Raw genomic sequence first — 25,781 nt, 5'->3', positions numbered from 1 at the left:
AAGCTGCTACATTTGGAGTAAGTTGTTACCTAGCAACAGATAATGCAGTCAACTCCCATATCCATCTGTCTCCCTACTTTTTTTCCCAGATGTCTAACAAGCATCTCAAACTCAACAGGTCCAAAACTGGACTGCTGGTCTCACATGTCCAGAACCTGCTCCATCCCAGTCTTTCCCATTGCAGTGGAAGCCCACTCCATCCTTCTGGTTACCTGGACCAAGAAATTTTAGTCCTTTTTAAAATTCTCTCTTTCTCAAGAGAGAGAGTGGGAGGACTTTTAAGAGAGACTCTTAATGATAGAGAACAAACTGAGGGGTGATGGAGGGAGGTGGGTGGGAGATGGGCTAGATGGGTAGCGGGTATTAAGGATGGCATTTGTTGTGATGAGCACTGGGTGTTGTACATAAGTGATGAATCACTGAATTCTACTCCTGAAACCGATATTGCACTGTATGTTAACTAAAATTTAAATAAATTAAAAAAAAATTTCTCTCTTTCTCTAACACTCCACCTCAAATTTGGCAGATTGGCCTAATCTCCAAGGTTTGTTCAGAATCCAGGCATCTACATTGACTGCTCCTTCTCTGGGCTGAGCTGCCATTGTCCTTGCCTGGATTACTGCAGTGATCTGCTAACAGGTCTCCTTCTTTCTGCCTTTGGCATCTCCCCTGACCTAGGCTATTTGCAGTAAAGCAGCCAGTGTGCCTCCTTTAAAACATAGGTGAGATCAGGGGCACCTGGGTGGCTCAGTCAGTTGGGCATCTGACTCTTGGTTTCAGCTCGGGTCATGATCTCAGGGTGGTGGGATCCAGCCCTGCATCAGGCTCCATGCTCAGTGGGGAGTCTGCTTGAGATTCTCTCTCTCCCTCTCCCTCTGCCCCTCTCCCCTCAACCCCATGTGTGCACGCTCTCTCTCTTTCTCTCAAATAAATGAATAAACCTTTAAAAACCCCCCAAACCGAAAAACACATAAGTGAGATCCTATTACTGCTCTGCTACAATCTTTTCAATGGCTTCCCATCTCCCTTGGCCAAAAGAGATGAACCAGAGTCCTCCTAAGGTCCCACAAGGCCCTGCTTGACCTGGCACCTGTTACCTGCTGACTTCATCTCAGCCTCCCCCCCTCGCTCCCTCCCCTCCTGCCCCACTGACGCCTTGCTGCTCCTTTACCATGCCAGGCACACTCCAGCCTTTAGGGCTCTGCTCTTGCTGTTTTCTCTGCCAGGAATGCTCTTTCTCCTGATGTCTTGGCTAACTCTTTCATTTCCTTCATATGTTTGCTCAAAAATGCCTTTTGCAATGAGGCCTATACTGTCCATTCCATTCACTATGGCAACTGACCCTCCTCTTCCTATGATTTGCCAATTCCTTTTACCCAATTCTATGTTTCCCCCCAGTGCACTTTCCAACACACTAGATCATTTATTAGTTTCTTACCTATTTTCTATTGCCCCTTGCTAGACCATAAGCCCCATAAGAGCAGGATTCTTTGTCTATTTTATTCCAAGTTCCTAGAATAGTGCCTGACATATAGAGAAGCTCAACAAAAATTTGTTGAATAAATGAATGAATGGTTATATACCTAGCACCACCATCTGGGGGGAGAAACATTGAGGCCAAGAACCCAAGAAGAAATAATAATTTTCATGGATCTTACCCACCAGACCAAATGGCAAATATCAGTTTGTACACTTCCATTAGTCTGCTTATTCGCTGAACTTGGGCCTTGGTGGTTTCCTTCAGAGCAGCAAAGTAATGAAGCACACAGGCTCTGAAACCTGACTGCCTAGGTCCTGCGTCCAGCTCCACCCCTCGCTGGCTTGGTGACCTTGGGAAGTTGCATAACTCTTTTGCCTATCTAGAAAACAGAAAATTCACCTTTTAACGTTGAAGCCTCCAAGGGCTCACTCTTTGGTCTCCCTTACTATTTTCTTCATACTCACTCTTTTGGTTTTCTTATCTGGTCTCATTTCATTTTAAATATAATCTGTATGTCAATGAGATGGTTTTAAAAATATGTTCATGATTCCCTTGGTGTATCTTCCCCCAAAATGTGAAGCTTAATTTTCCTCCTTTCCAGTATGGCTGGACTTGTTGACTTGTTTTGAGGAATAGATTATGGCACAAGTGATGGGATGTCATTTCCTAACTGAAGGGAATTTTTTTGAGAACTAAATGAGTTACTACAGGGGAAGGGCTTCGAACAATGCCTGGCACAAAGTAAGCACACACTGTTGTGTTAGCAATATTCAGCAGGTTTGGGGCGCCTGGGTGGCTCAGTCGGTCAAGTGTCTGCCTTTGGCTTAGGTCATGATCCCCAGGTCCTGGGATCGAGGCCCGCACTGGGCTCCTCGCTCAACAGGAAGCCTGCTTCTCCCTCTCCCTCTGCTGCTCCCCCTGCTTGTGCTCTCTCTCTTTGTCAAATAAAGAAATAAAATCTTTAAAAAAAATAGTCAGCAGATTTGCTCTTGGGGTGGCTCTTAAATTTCTCTTTCCAAATGTGTTGTTCTGGATAAGTTTTGATGAGTAAGTTTTTGCAAGGTGTGAGAAATAAATAGGTATCTGTTATTTTAGTCAATAGGAACAAGCAATCTACATTCTTCCCAGTCCTGTTGTTTGATAGTATAGCCTTTATAAGATGAGAGCCAGGATGGGTGAATAAGGGCACATAGTGAAATCTACATTGAAGTCACATTTTCAGCCTAAAACAATTACATTTATTTAAGTTGACAGAAAACATTTATATAGCTCTTATTTTTTTTAAATAAGAAAAAAGCATTTATATAGCTCTTACTTTTTAAAAAAATAATGCTGGAGATGTATCTATTTTATTCTAAAATATGATTTTGGGAAAAGAAATAAGATCTTTTGTGAAGCAAAGGGAATGTTGTTAAATATTGATAAATATGTCAAGCAAAGGTGTTAAGCTTTAAAATTCCTTAAATATGTTAATACATTAATGTTCATGTTAAAATATATTAAATCAATAAGAGGGGGCATCTGGGCCAGTCTCATGGACACATGACCTGTGCAATCACATGGGTCCCCATGCTCAGAAGATACTTATACTTGGTTTCATGTTCTGCTCTTTGAACAAGGCACCCCATATTTTCATTTCACCCTGGGTTCTGCAAATTATATAAGCCAGTCTTGGGGGGTGGAAGGTATTAACTGTGAACTGCTATTGCCTCAAGGGTAAAAGGAGATTTCAAAACCATCTGGTCATGTTATGAAATACACTTAACTTCTTTGTGTCTCATACTATTTATAGTGAAACGCAACTGAAAGCATTTTTTCCCTTGGCTGGGGAGGCAAAGGGTGTGTTCTTGTCAATAAATTTCTGCTGCTATCATAGATCTTCACTCATTGATGCTAATAACACATAACTATGGCTGTGGCTCATAGTTCTATAATGCTTTAAAAATCAGATATCAAATCCCATAAAAATTGAATAAAACTTCTTCAAAATAGCTCCTTATACATATTTGAATATGGTACCAAGGACATCCTAAAAGCATATAGAACATTCCACTCTAAACTAAATTAGATAAATTGGATACATATCCCAAACACACAGGAGTTTCACTTTCCGAATTAAAAAAAAAACAAAACAAAAAACAAACCAACAACAAAAACTAAAATAAACTAAAGAGTTAGTCATCATTCCTTCCCTTTTGTCCATCAGGGCCGGTGAAATATAAACTTTCCTGCTACGTTATAAGCTCCTGGAGAGCTTGGGCTCTCTTCTCTGTCTTACACCGCCAGAGTGCCCCAAAATGCCTTGGGCAAAGTAGACCCTCAACCCACACCAGTACTGATCAGCTAATAAATTATTAACAATGAACTTTTAGGCTAGTGGAGGAGATTGAGATCTCTTCTCTGTTGGGCTGAGGATGAGAACCTCAGAACCCTTCCTGGAAAGCTCTTCAGAAAGGACTCCTCTTCATAGCGGACACGACATATGCACCAGCCCTGTTCTAACCTCCTACATGTCATTCTTTTCATCCGCATCCCAAGCCGTCCTATGGGGTAAATCCCATTTTTATTCCCATTTGACGGACAAGAAAACCAAGGCACATAGCACTTTGGTCATGGTTAGTAAACGGCAGAGCTGAGACTCGGTTCCAGAGCATGTGCTATGTGCATGGAGCCACAACCCCAAGCAAGAGTTAGAGCCAGCCACAGGGAGGGTGGTGGCCTCCGACGTGGCCAGAGCAGCACGGACAGAGGAAAAAGAGGCATGAGGAGCAAGACCCATTGGAGGGGATGAAGGTAGTTCATAGGGCCAGGCCATGGAGCCACGGAGAATGTGCGCACATCTAATATATCTTCTACAAAAGGGCTGTCACCCTGATTCTCCTTTGGGGAAGTGTTAGAGAAAGATTCCTGTATTCAAGTCCTTTTAAAGCATCGGTGTGAAGGCTCAATCCCAGGGCTTGAGGGTTGGCTCTGCTGCCGCCCCACAGCCAAGGGGAGGCCACGTGGCGGGCCCCAGCGAGGTCTCCGGGCAGCGGGCATCACGTGCCTCCAACTGGCCCAGAGCGCCCCCTGGGTGCTCGCAGCTGGCCGTCCTTTGCAACAGATGCAGGCTCGCAGAGCTGAACGGACCCAGCACCCTGCATTCCTTCCCTTACCCGCCCGACTGGCCAACTGCTAGCCAGCCACTAGCCTGTTTTGCGGAGGAGGGTTCCGGGTCCTCGTGGCACCGAAAGTGGGAGGGGGCGGGGGCGGGGGCGGGGTTCAGCGCGCGCCTGCGCAGCGGCCCGGCGGCCACGGGCTGGGAGGGCCCGCTTCCCTTTCTCCGGATCCGCTGCGCTGGGAGTGAGAGGGGGTCAGGATTTCCCCGCTGCCGTTTGTGACCCCGGGGGATTTCTCAGGGTTCCGAAAACAACACAGCCCTGGCCGGGAGGGATACGGGCCGGAGGATGCCAGATGTTTTGAATTCTTTGAAATCTCTAAGCATCTAGAAAAAATAATCATGGTGGGTAGGTGTGAGCAGCTCTTTAAAATGTGGCACATTCCGCCCCCCCGAGCTTAAAATAGAATTTTTCAAGGGAAATCAAAGTATAAAAAATTCGCAAGTGCTCTTCTTGCTATAAAACAGAGGCAAAATGCTACAGCCTTCTTCTCCCCCCCCCCCACCCCCCGCCCCAGTGTGGCTACACTCATGATCATCCGTGCAAAATTGGCCCTTTCCTCCGTTGATGCAGCAGTCACCCATGTCTTTCCCACGGCTCTGGGACATGCTTTGTGTGAAGACCCTGCTGCTGACCCTGGACATCGGAGCTTTCCCTCAGGGGGCCCCACTCTTTCCCCGACGAACACCACAAGCGTAATGTGCGTATCCCCCTTCCACCCCATGGCTTTTCTCTGCCAGTGTGGCTTCTGGAAGGCTGTCAGACATTTCCCTGTGCCTGTCTGTCTCTAAAAAACACAGAGAAGCCTCTGTGATGTGCACAGGCCACTGGGGAGTGTGGCTCACATCAGTCAGATGCCTCCAGGACCAGAGGGGAGGGGGCTTGGCGGAGTGGTGCACTTGGAGAATAGGATGCAAGTTTAAGGTCAGCTTTTGCCACCTGGGGAACTTGGGCAAGCACTCACCCTCTGTAGAGCTTCACCTCCCCTCATCTGTGAAATGGGTGTGATGATTGAGTCGATATGTGTGACATTCTGGGCAGGTAGGTGCTCAGTCCTGAAAGTGCGTTGCGAGGGTGGTGTTGTCCCCACCCCCCGCCCGCCGGCACCGGAGCTCTGTGATCTGCTCTAGTCTAGTGCTATCTGGATTGTGTCGTGGCAATAAAGGACTCGACAGCTGGCGGGCAGACTCACTTCCAGAGGACAAACCCTGACCAGCCCGCAAGGTGACTTTCCATGTAGTCATTGCCCTGAGATTCTAATTGCAGCCTGGGTTTGTTTGTGGTGTGTGTGTGTGGGGGGGGGTGGTCACACTCCCTGGTTCCCCGTGTGTTCATAGGGCCACTGTATCTCTCAGGCTCAGAACATTCTTTTGCGCCCAGTGCCTGCTGGTGGCCTGCCAGGTGGCTTCCTGCCCCTGATCCTTCTTTGAGCTGCAGCCTTGGAAACTGCCTGAGGCCCCGGGGGCCCTCCTCACGAGGGTGCTTTTCATTTCCTTTCAACTTTCTGATCTTCTTGAAGAGGAGAGGAATCCCCCAAACCAAGGGGAGAAGAATGCCAGGCAGGGAGAGATGAGGGGTGGGGTGCTGCCCACTGGGTTGGCCCCGTGGCCATCTTTCCCACTCTGGTGCCTCCTTAGGTGGATACAGGCCACCAGCCTCTTTGGCCCCCTCCCCTCTTCCTTTCCCAGAGGAGATGCAGGAGTTACCTAGTCGGTGGGTGACGCTTGTTTTCACGTTGAGTTTGGGTGCAGCTAACTTACCACCATTATAAGATGGGCGTGGGGTAGGGAGACGATGCAAAGTGAGGAGCGGGGCTGAGGCCACTAGGTCTTTCTCCTTCCCTCTCTGCCCAGAGCAGTTCGAGGCAGCTACCTGGGGAAGGAAGGGTGTTTGCTCTGCAGGCTCAACTTTCTCTGGGGGTGAGTTAACAACCTGGGTTCCTGGGACTAAGGCATTGTTTGGGCCCCATCAGTGAGCTTAACTAGTAACTGCTTGGACAGTTGTAAAGATCTGCTGGGTGGGCACTCCTGTTTCAGAGACCCATGATGAATTAGATTGGATAAGTGTCCCGAACACCTATTCATTTTACACACATCTATACACGCGCACGAGTGTTCTGAGGAGTGGGAGAGAAATCAAGAGGAGATGTAGCAAGTATACAGTTGTCCTACCAGCAGGAAAATCAATATTGCACTTCTGTTGACATAGCCTCCCCTAATCTAATGCAAATATTGAAAATGTATAATTGCATACATTCCCAAGGAGAAAAAATGATTATCTATCGTGGTCGTTAATGTTAACTCAATGAGTTTCTAAATTTCTGAGTTCAGATTTGTTGCTGAGAACACACTACACACCTGTAAGCAACCCGGAAGGTCAAGTCCACCTGCTTAGCCTTCTTGTCTGGTTACTTCGACTCCTGCTCACCTCCGCCGTCTTCCATTCTAAAGACAGACAGCAGTACTAACTCTGGAAAGTGAATATTTTATTCACGGAAACTTCTGTTTAATTCAAACGTGATGTTTGAATAAAGCTGTGCTGGGGCTTAAGAACCCTATTTCTGTTATTTAAAGCAAATACAAAAAATGTCACTTTTTCAGTATTTTCTGGGAATCTGTGATGTGGCATGAGTCTTGGATTTGAGCTCCCCGATGAAAAGATGCTACTCCTTAGAATCACTCTAGAGTTCTCTGACCTTCCCATCCACCACACACCTCCCACCGCCTCCGCCCGCTTTCAGGATGAACTGGTGTCCAGAATTGATACGCCCCCGGTGAAGCCTGGGGTTGTGAAGCAGGGGTTTTTCAACCTTTGCTGATGGCTAACAGACTAATTAGGGAGGGGGTCAGGATAGAGGAACGGGGTGGGCCTCAAACCCTAGGAGCTAGGAACTAGAACCTCCTCCACTGTTTGTAAGTGTGTTTGGTTTTCTCTGAGTTTATTGAGAAAAATGCCTGATTATTTGAGGGATATATTTGCAGGATAATAACTCGCTAGTATGGAACACCACTTTGTCTGTCTCTTTACACCCATCAGAGCCTGCCTCTCTGACTAAGCCAGAAGTTGGGCTTTCAAATGCCTGGGAGGTCAGGCAGGGAAAATGAAGGGGTGAGGAAGTGAGCCCAGTGTTACTGCCAATTATTTAAAGAGCCAGTACTCCAAAATTCTGTCAACTGTTTCTAAGCTTGTATTTAAGTATTATTTAAATTAATTTATTTAAGCATAATGCTCTGACCTCTGGCCCACTTCCTCCTAGTTACCTGCAGATTTAGAGCACAGGAAAACATCCAGATGATACAGAGCCTCTGGCAATTTGGGCAAAATATTTGAATATTTTTAATATGATGTTGTAAAGCGTATTGAGAGTAACAGATCTAAATCTGTCAGATAATTGTTTGAGATTAAAAAAAACAACAACAGTGGACACACAGATAACATGACCAGTAAAAGGAAGTAGGTAAAGTTTCTTTCTTTAGAAGTCGGCTCAGCCAGTGGTCTTCCACATTTAATCTCCATGGAGACACTCTTTTCTTTCTCCTTCTCCTTTCATTGCTATTCCCCCCTAACTGCCCCTCCCCCTCCCCCCCTTTTTTTTGCATTTCTTTGAGATCCCAGAAAAACAGGCCTCCCCTGGGGCTTTAGGTTCCCCACACCCCTCCCTATCTGAGTGATGTCATGAAAAAAAAGCACCCCAAGCTAACCATATTTCACAACACAGAGGCCTCCGCACTCGCAGCCAAGGGGAAAATTTTTAAAACGAACTGAAATAGGAAACCAGTGATGTAGCAAATAATTGGTGAAGGGAAATAACCTTGCCCTTTATCTTTCCACGGGTGGTGAATTTCCAGCGGAGAGCCGGTTGGTGGCTTCCCACAGTGAAAGTGCTGGCCGCGCTCTGCTCCCCCAGCACCTGACACAGGTAAGGAGCTGGGGTACCCCCAGAGTCCTGAGTCAGCTCCTGGCCTGAACACGCTTGACCAGGGGGAAGGGAAGAGTGTGGTCAACAGCCTCACACGTGCGATTTACCAGAAGGGAGCCAGGAAATACTTAACTCTAGTTCACTTCCTCAGTGGGAACTCCTTCCATCTGTCTGTGGGTTTGGCAGAAAGGGAGGGAGGACAGTGAAGTATGGGAGGGGGGGGTCTTTGAGTTACTGGTGGCTTTGCAAAGGGGAACCAAAGGGAAGAAGTGTTGTTGAACCTACTCGAGAGGTAGCAAGCCCGAGGTCTCCTAGGGGCTGGGGTTTGGAAGCAGCGGAGAAGCAGATCCTCTGGACACCATGACCTGGGGTCATCTGCATTTGGAGTCACTCGGAGGGGAGTCACAGCTCTCTCTCCAGGCACATGTTTTATGTGAGTTCCTCCTGAAGTCCTTCAGGCAGCCTCGTTGCCCAACATTAGGCTTCCACTGTGGCTCTTCTCTGCGCGTCCCCTTTTCCCTGCTATTTATTTTCAAGTTTGATGCAACCTTGGCACAAGTTACCATTTCCTTCCATGAGGCTGACATTTCTTGAGTGCCTGCCATGGGCCGGGTTCATCTCTTTACTCATTCTTTTTAATCCTCATGACACTCCTGTACCATTAAGCCCATTTGCCAGGTGATGAAACTGAGGCTCGGGGATGTTATTTAATCTGCAGGTCACATAGATAGCAAGTGACAGAGCTGAGAGCTGGGGTCAGGACTTTTCCTTCTCCAAATATCCGAATTCTCCCTGCTAAGTGTTTCTCATTTACCCTTTTCCTTGTCACCTTGCCGAAGTTCCGGCTCCTGTGGCATGTTGCCTGCATTACGTCAAACAGTGTCTGACAGTTTCTTTGCCCAAGATCTCAACACCCTCAATTCTCTGTGCCCCTCCGTCCTCTGCATAACTATCTGGGGGATGTTTAAAAATGCATATGCTTAAACCACTCTCAGGCTTAAAATTCTGTAGTATTCCGTGGCCTTTGAGATTCTCAAGGCTCTGTGCGGCTGGCCCTGGCCCGTCTCCTGCTGTTTGCTGGGACGCCCCCTCCACGACCAGGGACTGCTTGCAGTGTGGACTGTTGGTCTCTCTGCAAACCTCTCATCTCATTGCCTGCTTGTCAGTCTGTATTTGCTATTGCATCGCAGATTTTGTTTCTACACCCCCAGCAGTGTGCCTGTGGAAAATGCTCGAGGGACAGCAAATGAACGAAGCATTCGAAGATGTGTTGAACCACGTTTGAACTTCTATGTGCCTTGCTTCATATGCTTTCGACGGAGGACCTCTGGATTTATCTTGTCTGTTACTGGCTTATCCCCCATAACCAGTTTGAAGCCACGGGGCAAAGTTGTGGAATCGTGGGGAAAAGCAGCAGCTGGTGGAACCCGAGGGGGGCCGGAAACAGCCCAGACCCTGCTCTTGAGCAGACACAGTGGGGTGAAGAGGAAAACATGCCAGCCAGTGCTCTGGAAGTATCTGATCCAACCTGGAATTAGACTGAGAGTGCTTCTCCTTTCTTGCCCTTTCTATGATTGGGTTATAAATAAATAAAACTATTTTTGATACCTTATAACAAATGACAGACACTATTCTCTCTCTATAGGGTGTCCCGCTGTTTTTTTAAGTTGAAATTTTGTTTTGGGGTTATAGGAAAAGGCCAGTTGTTTTTCCTGTAATGTTGTTAGTTAAGCTCCAGTAATTTCTACAATAGTAATGCATGGCCTTTCAGAAGGTTTAGAGTTTAGAGTACTTTCACCCACATTACCTCCCTCGGTTTTACTTCTCGTCTACCTTGTGAATTGGGCGGCCCCACTTACAGATGGGCACCCGAGGCCCGGAGGTGGGGAACAGGAGGGGTGAATGACCTGAGTAGAGGCTCCAGACCCCCTAAGTCTTACATGTGAACCTGGGCTTTGCCGGTTGTTTGTTTATTTTGTTGATCTTTTCATAGATCGTCATCTAGAGAGCCTCCCACTTGCATTAAGGCTGTTTGCATTAATGTTCTGTTGGTAGACTCTGTTAGCTGAAGGGCTGACTGCGGGCTCAGGGGAAACACCCAGCCAGAGCAGAGCTGTAGAGCCACCCACAGGCCCACCGGGTGTGAGCAGCAGGAAGCAGGACTGTGCCGCCCCTGCCCCTGGCTGAGCTCCTTGGTCCTGGATGTGCTGCTCTGGGCTGGGCTGGCTCCGGCTGGGCAGTTTCACCACACCAACGCTTCTCTTGGTGTGTTGGGTCAGAGAAACTTGGCTGATCCCAGAGAGGCAGAGGCGGGGAGATTGGGCCAGGTGCACCTGTGCCTGGAGCGGCAGGCCTGGGTGGGTTCCGCTGGCTTGGAAGCACTTCAGCCTCCAGGAGCTTTTCTTAAAAAGGAGCTCCAGGATGGCTGCATGGGGGAAGGGGGCATAGTTTAGTTTAGTTTAGTTTTGTTTTGTTTTTTTAAATCAAATTCTCAAAGGTCTCCATGTCCCCACCCCTCCAAATGTTTAAGATCCACTCCTCTATAGGAATTTCATGAATATACAAGTAACATCTTACCTCCAAAGTGGAGGTGTTCTATATTATCCCCAGTTTGTGGCGATAGGAAATCGTTGTGCTCATGAGGTCAGGCAGTGTGTCCTGCTGCCCCTCAGATGCGCCGCGGTGTTCGGCGTGCTGCCCACTGGGAGGTGCTCTTCTCTGCTTGCAGTGGCCCCCACCCGGCCGGGCAAACTCCCACTTACTTGTCTGTTGAAACTTGGTGCAGATTTCATCTCCACGCTCAAGCCTTCTTAGACTCCTTGGGGCAACTTGGGCACCTTGCTGCAAGCCTCTCAGCATCTTGCTCTAACACCCATCTCGCTGTCCTGTGGTCACTTGTCTACCCCCACTGTGTTGGGAGCCCTTGGAGAGCAGGGCCATGGTCCATCCATCTTTGCCTCTCGGAGCCTAGCTCTGTATCAGGTACACAGAAGGTGCTCAGTCAACCTGTTTGATTGGTAGCTGGAAGCCAGGCTATTGAGAGCTGACGTGAAACCAATTCTGAGCTAAATCAGGTCAGGCTCTCAAAATATGGTTAGCCTGAGTCACACAGGATTCCTTAAATGTCATATGAAAATTGTCACTTGCATTTTGATGGTGTGGTCACCATGACAAGCAGAGCAGAAAATGCGGCTACTCATTGAGCATCCACTGTATGCAAAGCACTCTACTGAATCCCCTCCTAAGAGAATGTGTAAGTTCTGCCTAATATGGTCAAGCCATACAAAATTTAAGGTCTTGAGCCTTGGTCCCATGGCCAGACTCACCAGCATAGGTCTGATGTGTTTTGTGCTTCCATGCTTTTTTGCAGATGCACTCTATATCCTAAAAATAAACATCTGGTAACAAAGAATGGTTGGCGAGGTAACCATGTTTCTTTATATGTCTTTGGAAGGAGAACAATTTGGTCATATGAGTCACATAATTTGTCAATTACAGTTAGTAACACTTGAAAATGCTGCGTGCTCCTATGCAGGCAAAGGTATGAAATCCATCTATATTACTAGAAGTCAGACACACCTTAATTTCACTTACCTTCTTGAATATCGCTAACCACGCAGCAGTCTTAACTCAAGACCCACCGTCATTTCATTCTTCTATAAACCGGATTTCCATTCATAATTTTTCTCATCCTTCCCTACTGTGAAGATAGTTTATCTATGGATCATTAGTGTCCATATATACTTTGAAACCTTTATTTGAAGTTTTAACCACTAAAGTGGATTATAGAAATCATGGTATGTGGATATTTGGTTCCCAGCCCATAAATTTACATCGCCAACCACTACCTCTCGAAGGGCTTCTGCTGACACTCCATTCTCCCTGTGGTGTCCAGGTGTCTTTTCCCGAGTGGCCTGCACAGGTAACAAATACCGTGTGGGGATCTTGTGGTTCCTGCCGGGCATGCTGGCCCTTCGGTAGGGCCAAGTATATTAGTTAGGTTTTCAGTCAAGTTTCCCTTATGTTTGGAGAGCTGGGGAAAGAGGTCTTCATCTGCCCATCGAAGAGAATAAGCTCCCATCACTTTCCCAGAGAATTTTCCACCACCTTTAAACTCCCACTATTTGTGCCCAGACACCTGTGACTGAGGCTCACTGACTACAGTTAAGGCCCCAGCTCAACGATGCTCAAGCAAGCCTCCTGAATGTAGTACGATGCTCTGGCCTGCTCCTGGCCCTTGTCCCCTCTTCTCCTTGGCTCCCGATCACACCATAGGCAGCTCAGTGGCCAGCACAGCCTGTTGAGTACCAGCCCCACTTCTGGGTGGTGGTGCCTCGAGGGACCCTGGGGCCATGTCTGCAACGGTCCCCCAGTCTTTTCCTATTGCGCCATTTCTCCTCCATCCTCTAACAAAAGTCCTGACATCAAACCTGTGACTCAAAGGCACCCATCAGGATAACAGCTGTATCATATTCATTCTCAAATGCTGAGGGAAAATCCTACCTGCCACCAATTGCCGTGGCTTCCTTTGCAATGTGTGCAGCAGATGTGTCAAAGCAGAAACGACTTGTCTACCACCGCTGGGCTTTCACATTCAGGAAGCAGGAGGGGGAACTCAGCAGGGAGCCTGTGGGCTCCGCAAGCCACAGCCAGGCCTTCTGCAAGAGTTGGGGACAGTTCTGCAAGAGCTGGGGACAGTCCTGCAAGTGTGCCTGGGAGGACATGAGTTTTCTGGGACCCCAGCAGCCTGGAATGCGGGCTTCGTGCCTGAGCGTGGGGTCTGGGGGTAAGAGAGAGAGCACAGTGTAATCACGGAGACAGCTTTGCCAGATGCTGTCCGTGGCTGGAGTGGCCTGTTGGGTCATTCTCCCAGGATGCTTGGCCATGCTGTTGTAGGTTCCTGTAACCCCACTTCATGCCAAGAGTTTTAGGTAGGACCCAAGACCGGCATTGCCCAGATCTGTGGTGGGATCCCAGTTCTTGTGATCAGTGTGGCAAGTTACCAACCCCCAGAGTCTCACTGGGATAATAATTGTACCCAATTCCTCAGGTGGGTTTGAGGGTAAATGATGATGCAATGTGGTGATGACAACAACATCTGACCTTTGGGAAATAACAATAATTGGTGGCTCTTCCGAGGTTTTATTCTGCCCAAGTTCTTCCTGGGGTGAGTGAGAGCCTTCGGGAGATGGATACTGATGCTCATTCATTTGGGGCCAATTCAGTGGAGAAAAGATTTAATTTAAACAACACTTTAGATTGACTACTTTTTGCCTGTGAACTGGGTTTTTTTTTTTTTTCCTGCTCTTCGGTTCTTTTTGGAGTATACCCACATGATGCCAAAAACCCCTGGATGATCCAGGGAGCAACCTGACGCTTTGTCCCAGGGATGCAGTGTAGCAGGGACGAAGCAGAGGTGTGCTCTGCATAGTGCATCTGTGTGGTACGATCATGATGGAAAGTGGCCCAGATAGAGAGAGACACCGCGGAGCAGAGATGCAGTGGAAGGAGAAGCAGGCGGTGCCTCTGCTTAGAGAGCTTACTGTCCTCATGGGGTCCCTGGCAGCAGTCCTCGGGTTTTCACCCAGCTGCTAGGTGGTCACGCCTTCCCTAAACTCCTGTGTCGTCTGGTCGCTGGTGCTGAGCAGCGTTGCGGAGCCACAGACTCGTGAGCTGTGGGAACAAAGCAGAGTGGGCTTGTTTTGGTCCTCGGCAGGGAATAGCATTATTCTCAGGGAATACAAGCTCCCTTTGGAGTAGGGTAGGCAGCTAGGACGCACGCACCTCCATGCAGAGACCGCTGGGCAGAACTAGCCAAGTGCCTGGTCATCCGGCAGGGCAGAGACAGTGGTGCTCCCCTCACAGCCACCCCTGCTCCCAGTGCAGGGGTGAATCCCTGAATCCCTGACTAGGGCCCTTTCAATGATGCTACAATTCATGTGCCTCTGGCTATGAAGCTTGGGAACCACTTCTATTTGAAAACTATCCATTCTCCTTCCAGTCACCCCAAAGGCCCGTAAAAGAATCTGGTCAGCTTTTCCATGGGGGTCAGTGGGGCAGCATAGAGGGAGTGAGGCTTTAGGCAAGGCTTCTCCACCATCTGCAGGCCGACAGCTGTCCAAGGTGACAGCGAAGCCCTTCTCAGCCTGAAGTCAACAGGCTTGGAGCCTGCATGGGCGTTTCCTTCCTCATAGCACAGAATGAGTTTTGATGGGAAATCCACTATGTTTCGTAACATGGTATATCCTATTCTCTCATTCAATCATCCAACAGATATTTCTATAACTATGTCCCCTGGTACTGAATACAAGGAGTCATGATTACAGAGATGAGCAAGTAGATACTGTCTTGCCTTGTAAAGCTTATATTCTACTGAGCCGCACGGCTAAAAACAACCGACTGCACCGTGATCTCATCACAACTAAGATAAGTGCTACAAGGGAGAAGTGAGAGGCCAGGAAGCATGAGGTGCAGGAGCCTGCCCCTGTCTGGGTGGTTAGGGAGGGCTTCTGTGAGGAAGTGACACTTGAGCTGAACTCTGAAGAAGGAGTAGAAGTGAAGGTGAGTAGAAAAGCAGGGGCAGAGGAGGGAACAGCATATGCAAAGGCCCTGGGGTGGGAGCTAGGGTACAGGACAGAGGAGCCAAGAGAAGGCCAATTTGGCTGGAGCACAAGGAAGGTGGAGGAGACATAGTATGAAATGAGAAGGTCTAGTGAAGAATCAAGGTCCCATTAGTTGTCTGGTTAAGCGCTGCGGGAAACAGTGGAAGGGGTAAATAGAACAGTTGACATGACCAGATTGGACTCAGTTAGGCAGCAGGGTAGAGGGTATGTTGGGAAGCCCAAGAGGGGGTGCCCTAAGACCATTATGAGCTTGTTCAGGCGAGACAGCTGTTAAGGTTCCAATGGGGAGGCCAAGTGCTCTGTCATCTGGTAGGCAAGGTCATTAATGTGAAGTCTGTTCCTCAACAAAACCTGTAAAACCAAGCTAAAACCTTGTCATCCCTGGAAGCATGTCAATTCAGAGTAAACGCACCACTAGTGAGGTCCTAACCCTTAGACCAATAGTCAATGGCCAGGGTGGCTGGCTGTCCCACTGTCCCAGTCAAAGGGGTAGAGCCTGGACGGTCTGCAGATCCCAGTGGTTGAACTGCAGTTGGCCTAGAAAATGAGCCACTTTGCGTGAAGTGAAAGCAGGGGTTGTGAAATCAGTGTCCTTACACTGGCTGAGGAGACTTGGGGGGCCGGAGGGTAGGGAAGCTTGCCCTCCAGGCCTCTCCTGGCCTGTCCCCCGTAATCAGGAGCCTTGGTTTCTGGGTCGCCAGTGGAGAGCTGCCCGTTCCAGGACTGTGGGCAGCTAGATGCAGGAGCAGAGAGACTGAGCCTCTTCCCGGCACCCAGGGATCCGTCTTCTAAGTGAGGCTACTCTTATATTCGTCATCTGGTTCTGAAAAGGGCCAGTTCTTGTAGCTGTGACATTAGATCTTGCTGCAAGGAGAAATCCCTAAATATCAGACTCTCGGGCAGTCCCATGCAAAAACTCATTTCAAGGTCAAACAGAAATGAAGTCCATTGTCCACAGTCTTGTTGACCCTTGCAGGTTACAAAGGACAACAGGACCTCAGGTGAACTTACAGGGGAAACGAGGCATCAGGATATCTACGAACACAGGAGGTGGGTGGCCAGGCTCGGCTGCAAATGGCTGTCGACACAAAATGAACACACCGTTTAGAATCTATAGAAGTAAGAAAAAAGTTTCGTTCGAGCCCAAGTTAGGACAGCTGCCCAGGAACATGCACTTCCCAGGGAAGAAAGTGCTCTGGAGAATGAACAGTTTTTGTAAGGTTAGATCTTGTAAAAGCTCAAGAGATTATAGATTAGCATATGGGCAGGAATCAGGCGTTTGGTGGTAAAGGAAGGCAGGGAGTGGGAGCCTTGATCCCTATGTCAAGGGCAAGATGGTTTTCCTTAAGACTACTCACTCAAAGCGCAGGCGTGGCAGGCTGTACGTCAGGCTCTGGGTTTTGAACAGAGTTTACACACAGTCATGTTGACTTAGAAAGAAGTCCAAACTGGCTTCCCTGGTCTATCAGGCCTTCAGCGAGGTTTTCTCTCATCACAGCTGCTGGTGGCGAGTGGGGCTGCTGGTACAGGTCCCCAGCGGGGATGGGCTGGGGGCTGGGCCAGCTCTCCCGCAAGCACCACTGGCCGTGTACATGAAGAACCCGTGTGATTGAACCAGGAACAAAGGACAAAGGAAGTGGACTCTCACCAGCCTGGTTTTTAGGAGTGAGGAAGGAAGCTCTTCTTCCTGAGATTCCCATCTGCGTCCCGGTGACACCTAGACATCGCCTTGCTTAACAGAGTCTTTGCTTTCCATGTTTCTCGACCCCTGATAGAAGACAGATAGCAGAGTAAGGTGCTCTTACTTATTTATACCTCCAGGCTAATGACTTGATTTATTCCCTTCCTGAAATCAGGTTTCTGTATGAGGGGAAAAAGGGTGGGTCTGTTGATGCCAAAAAAGTGCTCTGCAAGCCGAGAAGGTCCGGCTTCCCCTCCTGGTGTCATGCAGCTCTGGGGTTCCTCCTTTTCCTGCTGCCCTTTCCAAAAGCACCAGGGAGTAGCCGAGGGCAGGGTGGCTCCACGGGGGAAGCTGCGGGCCGGAGAAACAGCCCCCACGCCGGCCCGATACACAGACACACGGACACACTCCCATGCCGCAGCTGTGCCAGTCGGCGCCCTCTGCGGTGGGCCAGCCCTTTGAGTCATCGGCCAGATAGATCACGTCATTTTCTTCACTCTCGCAGCTCCCCTGAAGCATGGGCTGAGCTTCTGGGCTGTGGACAGTTGAATCACACTGGCTTGGTTTCCAGCAGGCTGTGTTTGTGGAAGAGCAGGTTAGTGTGGTGCACCAGCCCCGGGCTGGCTGGGCCCCGGGCTGGCTGGGCCCCGGGGGCTCCCCGTCGAGGTGGCCTCCTGCCTGGCAGAAGGGTTACGGGCAGGCCCATCATTCACCCCATCTCTTCATCCGACAACTTCGTGCACTTAAAAAATACCTGGCCCAGTGCTGGGCGTATGTTCTGGGGGTAGAAAACAGAATAAGAGGGCATAGTCCCTACCTTGGGACATATTATCTGATGGGGCACGCAGCTAAGACACATTCAAGTCAGGTCAACAGCTTAGCAGTTGTTAGATATAGAGATCCACTCAAATGCTCTTTCTGAGACAATAATGCTTAAACTTTTAAAGAGAAGTAGTCGGAATATGTTGAGGGCAAAGAAAGGAACAGTCACCCTTCACCCCACCCCGCCCTGAAATCTCCCAGCTGGTTTCTGATGTGTTCATTGCCTTTCAGAAGAAAACAAAGTATTTCATTTCATAAGGCACAAGGCTGAGGAAACAGACTTAAACTAATATCAGATTCCTGATGGGAGCAAGGGGAAGCAGGAGAACACACAGGGCATGCCCATTTTCCAGATAAGGAGACTGAAACTCCATGCAGAGCTTTAGCTATTTGGCCAGGCTCCCCTGCAAATTGCCCAAGGGTGGGGGGCACCTCTGTTTTCCCAGACGCAGAGTGGGTGGCCAACAATCTCATGGAATACGAAATAAGTCAAGTCAACCACAGTGGAAAAATGTAACGCACACTGTCAAGAGAGTGGAAGGGACTCGAGGCCCAAACAACGCACACCTCCTACATGAGACATGGCTATAAGAGCTTGTGCTCGTCAAATTTTGATTATAGCATTGGAGAAAATGGCTCGTCATGTCACACCCATGGGCAAGGTCACATTTCGAGTGGGAATTTTTGTGTCTATGGTGGAGATTAAGGAGCCATTCATTCATTCTTGCACACCTACAAAACTCCTGGCCCTTCTCTGGTCATTCCATGGTTGGTATCTACTGAGCTCCATGTAGGATCCTGTACTGATTCCTACATGGGGGACAGACAAGGCGTGTCCCTGTCCCCGGAAGCCACATAAAAAGTAAGTACCTGACAAGCAACATTGGAGACAGTGCCTGAGTGTGGAACGGCCAGGGAAAGATGCTCAGCAGAGGAGTTTGTGGGACTAGACAGATCAGGGAAGGCTTCCTGGAAGAGGTAGATTATAACCTCGACCTAGAAATACCAGGAGGATTGGGGCCGGTGATCCCCAGCGTGCCCAGATCCAGGGAATAGATTAACGACCTGGCTGGAGGAGGAAAGGAGGAACAAACTGAAAGGAAGGTGATTTCATGCGGACCATACCCCATGTTCAGGAGGTGGCCACACCAGCGAGGCTAGGTGGATGCATGTCAGCTAATCCTGGACGAAATCATGGAATTGAAATCAATATATGCAGCACCAGCTACAAACCCAGCTTCCTTCCTCCCATGTCCCTGGGCCCGCCCTTCTGCTCTCCCATCTACACTTTGGCACGTTTGCCTTTTCCAAACAGGTGGTGGGTGGGGAAGGAGACACAGTGGATCTTTCCAAATGCCCTCCTGTGTAAGTTCTTGCAGAGGGTTTTGCGGTGACCTTTAAAACCTGAGGTTTTCCTGACGTTAAGAAACACACCTCTGCTCCCAGCCCCAAACTGAATTCTCCTGGGCTCCATCTGGAAGGGAAGTCGTCTCAGCCCTGGAGGTTGGGTGCCTCCTACTGGTGAGAGTCGGTAATGACAGCATCTCAGCGGTCATTTTCCAGACTTCTCCAAGGCCAGAGCCAGGGGCAACTTGCCCTTCAGGTGCGTAACTGCTGATATTTCATGAGCGCTTCCTGTGTGCCGGGCACTTTCCTAGGGGCTTATACGGACTAACTCATTTTCTCCTCTTAGTAGCCCTATGAGTTGGTACTGCTATTGTCCCATGTTAGCAGTGAGGGGACTGAAGCCCAGCAAAGTTAAGAATATGAGCAAGTTTACATAGCCGGCTCTCAGGCGGGGTGGCCTGCTGACACGGAGCTGACTCTTAGCGATAGGATGCGGGTCGTACAGGAGTTCTTAGTGATAAAAATGTGTATCATGGTGATGCTGGTTATTTAAGGAGTTAATGTTGAAACTCAATTTTTTTTTTTTAAAGATTCTATTTATTTATTTGAGAGAGAGACAGCACGAGCGGGGGTGGGGGGGTGGGGGGTGGGGGGTGGGGAATGGGAGAGGGAGAAGCAGGCTCCCTGAGGGATTCAATTCCAGGACTCCAGGATCATGACCTGAGCCAAAGGCAGTCACTTAACCAACTGAGCCACCCAGGTGCCCCAAAACTCAATTGTCTTGAGGGTGCAAATTATTTAACTCAACAAACTTTAAATCCCTGCTGTATGGAAGTCCCTAGTGGGACTTGTTATAATGTAAGACAATGTTATAATAACAAAGTTACAGTACCTCACAGTTACATGTCAGCAGTAAGACATGTATTCAGATAATCATAACACAGAGAATGTTTTAGAAGAATACTATGAATGCTCTGGGAACACAGGGAGGAAATGGAGTGAGGACTGGTGGAGGCAGCAATGCAGATCCCATAGAACTTTCTGGAAGAGTGGCCTTTGAGCTGGGTTGACAATGGAGTGGATGGTGCAGATGGGGTGAAGGAAAGGCAGGTTTGGTGGACAGAGTAGCATTAGCGAAGGCAGTGAGGCCAGAAAGCAGAGGGTGTTTGCGAGGCCAGTGGATGAGTGAGGCTGTTTGGAGCCGAAATGGGAGAAATTTGGTTAAGACTGGAAAGTGGTGGACCAGATCACTAAGGATTAAGGATTTCAAGTTACACTGTAAACATTGAAAGTTTTGGATCAGGAGGGTGATGAAAGCAATAAATGTGTTTGTTGGTGCAAACAAAATTGTGAGCAGGACCAGCTTTAGGGAAAGGCAGAATGTACCTTTAGGGGAAGGCAGGAAACATTTGCAAAGACCCTCAAAAGGTATCATAGATAGAGCACACATCCGCACCTGCACCTGACCAGCCCTGTCTCCAGCACACCTGTCTCCAAATCTCCCCACCAACCTGACACTGGAGTTGGCTTTCAACCGTGAACACTCGGCAAGACGAAGGTTTGAATATGAAGTAGACCCCCATTAAACTGCATATAGTGGCTTGGGAGGGCAGGGAAGACGAACACATTAATAAGGAGAGTCATAATGTCTGCTAATATTAACACTTACTCTTTGTGGAGGCACGGTTCTTAGTGTGTTATATAGTCTCATTTCATCTTTACCATAATCCTTTGCAGTAGGTACGAGTATTATCCCATTTACCAAGGAGAAAATCGAGTTCAGAGAATCAGCACAACTAGGAAGCTGTAGAGCTGAAATGCAGTCCTGGGCATCTGTCTCCTGCTTCCTGTGGGTTTAACTACCACGTAGGTTTATCAGAATACTTAGCTGTAACTATAAACTAGTAATGGAAGCAGGGCCGTGAGGTAAGTGACACAGGCGGGCATATTTGAAAGGACATGGCCGGAAAGTCCATACCGGGATGGCTCTTGGGAGGGAGGTTCAGGGCCGGAGAGCAGCAGGGAGCCCTGGGCCGTCTGATCACAGGCAGTGTGTGTGTAGCATGTGGACATATAAACTTACACTGAGGTCATGAACCTCTTGGACCTTGAGCTCCAGGGGGCAGACCAACATCAGTGTTGGTCATTGCTGAGTCCTTGGTGCCTTGCTCCGATCAACAGGTCTTGGATTGAAATGTTATTCAGTCTAGTTCAATTCGAAATTTTATTCATTTTTTTCTGAAAAATGAATAAAATTGGTGACAGGGACACATTGTTTTTCCCTTCTAAAGGTCTCGTTGCATTAGGTCAGTTGATGGATGCACAGATCTGTAAGTAAACATATTAGGGGTCAAGTTAGCTAGCATTCAGGTCAGTAGAAACAGGACAGTAGCCTCATCCGCACATTAGTGAGTGGCTCTAAGGGGGCATTTCCACCAGGAGAAGTGTTTTCTTGGGCAAGATAATGTGTTCATCCAGATGCATTCAAAGCACAGTCACCTAAATAGTGTAATATAAGGGGCTTTAGGAAGGGCCCTGGGGAAAAATATCACCCACTCTGGCTTACAACTAGGTTTGAAGTCCTCAACTTAAAGACTTGTTTCTTCTCCTAGCCACCTCAGAAGCTAACTCATTAAGGCACCATCCCAGCTAGAGCCTCTCATGAGATCATTTTTTTTTAATATCGAACAGCTTTTTTAGTATTGTTTTTTTTGATCTAGTATTGATGTAAGGTAATAGGCCCACAAAAACAATCTGAACTCCCAACAGCTACACGATAGGGATAAAGGCATGTTTTTCTTTTTAAGTCATAAGATACTTAAATTTATGCCCAATAGTTTTTTTTGTTTGTAACATTTACTTATATTTATTTATTTATTTTAATAATTTTTTTAAATTTTGTTATGTGAGATCATTTTAAGCAGGGCCCCTGGCTGGGAAGGAAAAGGATTCGCTGGGGCCGATGGTGGCAGGCGTGATGTTCCCAGCGTACCCCCGTAAATGGCCGCCCTCCCTGACAAAGGGTGTGGTGATGAGCGCTCAAGAGCCTCACACCGGGTATAGACACTTTCACAGGCTCAAACAGTTAGTCTATACAACTAAGAGGAAAATGGATTTCATCGAAGAAATTTCACATACAAAACAAAAAAACAACTGGAAGTTCTGAGAAGTCACTTGGTTTGCTTGTGGTTACACAGCTGTAAGTGGTGGGACAACTGTAGGCAGTCATCTAGATTCTGTAACTTACTGGGTTCTTCTAAATTTCCCCATTTTAAATACTACATCCCATTTCCACATGCAATTCCACTCCTAACTAATCAGTAGCTTCTCTTATCTGTGAGGGATATGTTCCGAGACCCCCGGTGGATACCTGAAACCATGAAGAGTCCAGGGCCCTATGTATGCTCTGTTTCTTCTGTATGTACATACCTGTGATAATATTTGATTTATAAATCAGGCACAGTAAGAGGTGAACAACAAAAATGAATAATAAATAAAACTATTATAACAACATACTGTAATGAAGATGCTGTGAATGTGGTCTTTCCCTCAAAATATGTTACCGTACTGTGTACTCTTCTTCTTGGGATGATCATGCCCACATGATGAGATGTATGAGGTGAATAACATGGGCACTGTGACGAAGTGTTAAGCTACTGCTGACCTTCTCACGGTAGGTCACAAGGAGGGTCATCTGCTTCTGGAGAGTGGCTGACTGGGGGTAACTGAGACCACCAATAAAGGGGGCATACTGCGTACCCAAGAGAGTTTTGTACCCATAGGCACAAAAACTTGCCTATGAGTGTCCATGGCAGCATTATTCACAATAGACAAAAAAATGGAATGATCCTAATGTCCCTCAACTGATGAACGTATACACAAAGTGTGGTCTCTCTACACAGTGAAATATTATTCAGCCATAAAAGGAATGGAGTATTGATATATGCTAAACATGGATGAATCTTGAACATCTTCTGCTAATTGAAAGAAGCCAGTCACAAAAGACCATGTACTGTATGATTCCATTTACGTGAAATGTTTAGAAGAGGCAATCTATGGAGGCAGAAAGCAGATTAGTGGTTGCTGGGGGTGGGGGATGGGAGAAATGGGGAATTATTATTAATGGGTATGAGGATATTTTTGGAGGGATGAAAATGTTCTGGAATTGGGTAGTAGTGATGGTTGTACAATTTCTTGGTATGTGAATTATCTCATTAAAAAAATGTATGTTTAAAAACTATGTCCCTTGCATGACACTGAATTCTTTACTCTCTTTGGCACATTGTCTGCATTCCTACCCATCAGAGAAGCATTTGAGTTGAGAAGCGCCTCTTTAAAAAGCCATTGGTCCATTGCACCTTAGATTCCATTTGATAAGATTCTGTCCCCCCCCCCCCAACCTCTCCATAACATGGGTCAACACTGACAGAATGGCTGCTGGGAAAAGGAGTCAAAGTGCTAGAAAAATAGCTTTGAGGTGGTAGGCGTAACTTTGGCTAACCTGGCAATTTTGAGGCAGCCCCGGGTCTGGGGGCCAGGGTCTGGGCTTCGAGGTGGAATGAATGGTCATGGGGTGGAGGTGGGGAGTCTTGGTCAGGTGGTCCAGGGACTCATTACGGAGGGCATCGCAAGCTGTTTTTTTTTTAATTTTTTATTGTTATGTTAATCACCATACATTACATCATTAGTTTTTGATGTAGTGTTCCATGATTCATTGTGCATAACACCCAGTGCTCCACGCAGAATGTGCCCTCTTTAATACCCATCACCAGGCTAACCCATCCCCCCACCCCTCTCCCCTCTAGAACCCTGTTTGTTTTTCAGAGTCCATTGTCTCTCATGGTTCGTCTCCCCCTCCGACTTACTCCCCTTTATTCTTCCCTTCCTGCTATCTTCTTCTTCTTCTTCTTTTTTTCTTAACATATATTGCATTATTTGTTTCAGAAGTACAGATCTGTGATTCAACAGTCTTGCACAATTCACAGCGCTCACCATAGCACATACCCTCCCCAATGTCTATCACCCAGCCACCCCATCCCTCCCACCCCCCACCATGCCAGCAACCCTCAGTTTGTCTCCTGAGATTAAGAATTCCTCATATCAGTGAGGTCATATGATACATGTCTTTCTCTGATTGACTTATTTCACTCAGCATAACACCCTCCAGTTCGATCCACATCGTTGCAAATGGCAAGATCTCCTTCCTTTTGATGGCTGCATAATATTCCATTGTGTATAGATACCACATCTTCTTTATCCATTTATCTGTCGATGGACATCTTGGCTCTTTCCACAGTTTGGCTATTGTGGACATTGCTGCTATAAACATCAGGGTGCACGTACCCTTTCGGATCCCTACATTTGTATCTTTGTGGTAAATACCCAGGAGTGCAATTGCTGGATCGTATGGTAGCTCTATTTTCAACTGTTTGAGGAACCTCCATACTGTTTTCCAGAGTGGCTGCACCAGCTTGCACTCCCACCAGCAGTGTAGGAGGGTTCCCCTTTCTCCGCATCCCCGCCAACATCTGTCGTTTCTTGACTTGTTAATTTTAGCCATTCTGACTGGTGTGAGGTGGTATCTCATTGAGGTTTTGATTTGGATTTCCCTGATGCTGAGCGATGTTGAGCACTTTTTCATGTGTCTGTTGGCCATTTGGATGTCTTCTTTGGAAAATGTCTGTTCACGTCTTCTGCCCACTTCTTGATTGGATTTGTTCTTTGGGTGTTGAGTTTGATAAGTTCTTTATAGATTTTGGATACTAGCCCTTTATCTGATATGTCATTTGCAAATATTTTCTCCCATTCTGTCGGTTGTCTTTTGGCTTTGTGGACTGTTTCTTTTGCTGTGCAAAAGCTTTTTATCTTGATGAAATCCCAATAGTTCATTTTTGCCCTTGCTTCCCTTGCCTTTGGCGATGTTTCTAGGAAGAAGTTGCTGCGGCTGAGGTCTAAGAGGTTGCTGCTTGTGTTCTCCTTTAGGATTTTGCTGGGCTCCTGTCTCACATCTAGGTCTTTCAACCATTTGGAGTCTATTTTTGGGTGTGGTGGAAGGAAATGGTCCAGTTTCATTCTTCTGCATGTGGCTGTCCAATTTTCCCAACACCATTTGTTGAAGAGACTGTCTTTTTTCCATTGGACATTCTGTTTTGCTTTGTCAAAGATGAGTTGACCATAGAGTTGGGGGTCCATTTCTGGGCTCTCTATTCTGTTCCATTGATCTCTGTGTCTGTTTTTGTGCCAGTACCATACTGTCTTGATGATGACAGCTTTGTAATAGAGCTGGAAGTCCGGAATTGTGATGCCGCCAGCCTTGCTTTTCTTTTTCAACATTCCTCTGGCTATTTGGGGTCTCTTCTGGTTCCATACAAATTTTAGGATGATTTGTTCCATTTCTTTGAAAAAAGTCGATGGTATTTTGATGGGGATTGCATTGAATGTGTAGATTGCTCCAGGTAGCATTGACATCTTCACAATGTTTGTTCTTCCAATCCATGAGCATGGAACGTTTTTCCATTTCTTTGTGTCTTCTTCAATTTCTTTCATGAGTATTTTATAGTTTCCTGAGTACAGATCCTTTGCCTCTTTGGTTAAATTTATTCTGAGGTATCTTATGGTTTTGGGTGCAATTGTAAATGGGATCGACTCCTTGATTGGTCTCTCTTCTGTCTTTTTGTTGGTGTATAGGAATGCCACTGATTTCTGTGCATTGATTTTATATCCTGCCACTTTACTGAATTCCTGTATGAGT

General features: G+C 47.4%; 1 long non-coding RNA gene across 3 annotated transcripts; it reads right to left on the bottom strand.

The window, feature by feature from the left end:
• Positions 1-8,230: 8,230 nt before the first annotated feature.
• Positions 8,231-13,195, bottom strand: LOC114209297 (uncharacterized). 3 transcript variants are annotated; one of them, XR_015768291.1, is made up of 4 exons: positions 13,061-13,190; positions 12,152-12,471; positions 11,135-11,530; positions 8,231-10,982 (listed from the first exon to the last, which is right to left on the bottom strand). It is a non-coding gene; the product is annotated as an uncharacterized LOC114209297 (long non-coding RNA). The 3 variants fall into 3 exon arrangements; XR_003609327.2 differs by having other exon boundaries at positions 11,320-12,471; positions 13,061-13,195; XR_003609326.2 differs by having other exon boundaries at positions 11,135-12,471; positions 13,061-13,193.
• Positions 13,196-25,781: the final 12,586 nt, after the last annotated feature.

The sequence above is a fragment of the Eumetopias jubatus genome, unplaced genomic scaffold (assembly GCF_037043125.1).
Source record: "Eumetopias jubatus isolate StellerSeaLion01/CBP00866 unplaced genomic scaffold, mEumJub1_p1.0 scaffold_6, whole genome shotgun sequence".
In the NCBI taxonomy this organism is placed as follows: Eukaryota; Metazoa; Chordata; class Mammalia; order Carnivora; family Otariidae; genus Eumetopias; species Eumetopias jubatus.
Note: the sequence above shows the minus strand (reverse complement) of the source record. Positions and strands in the feature narration are given on the sequence as shown.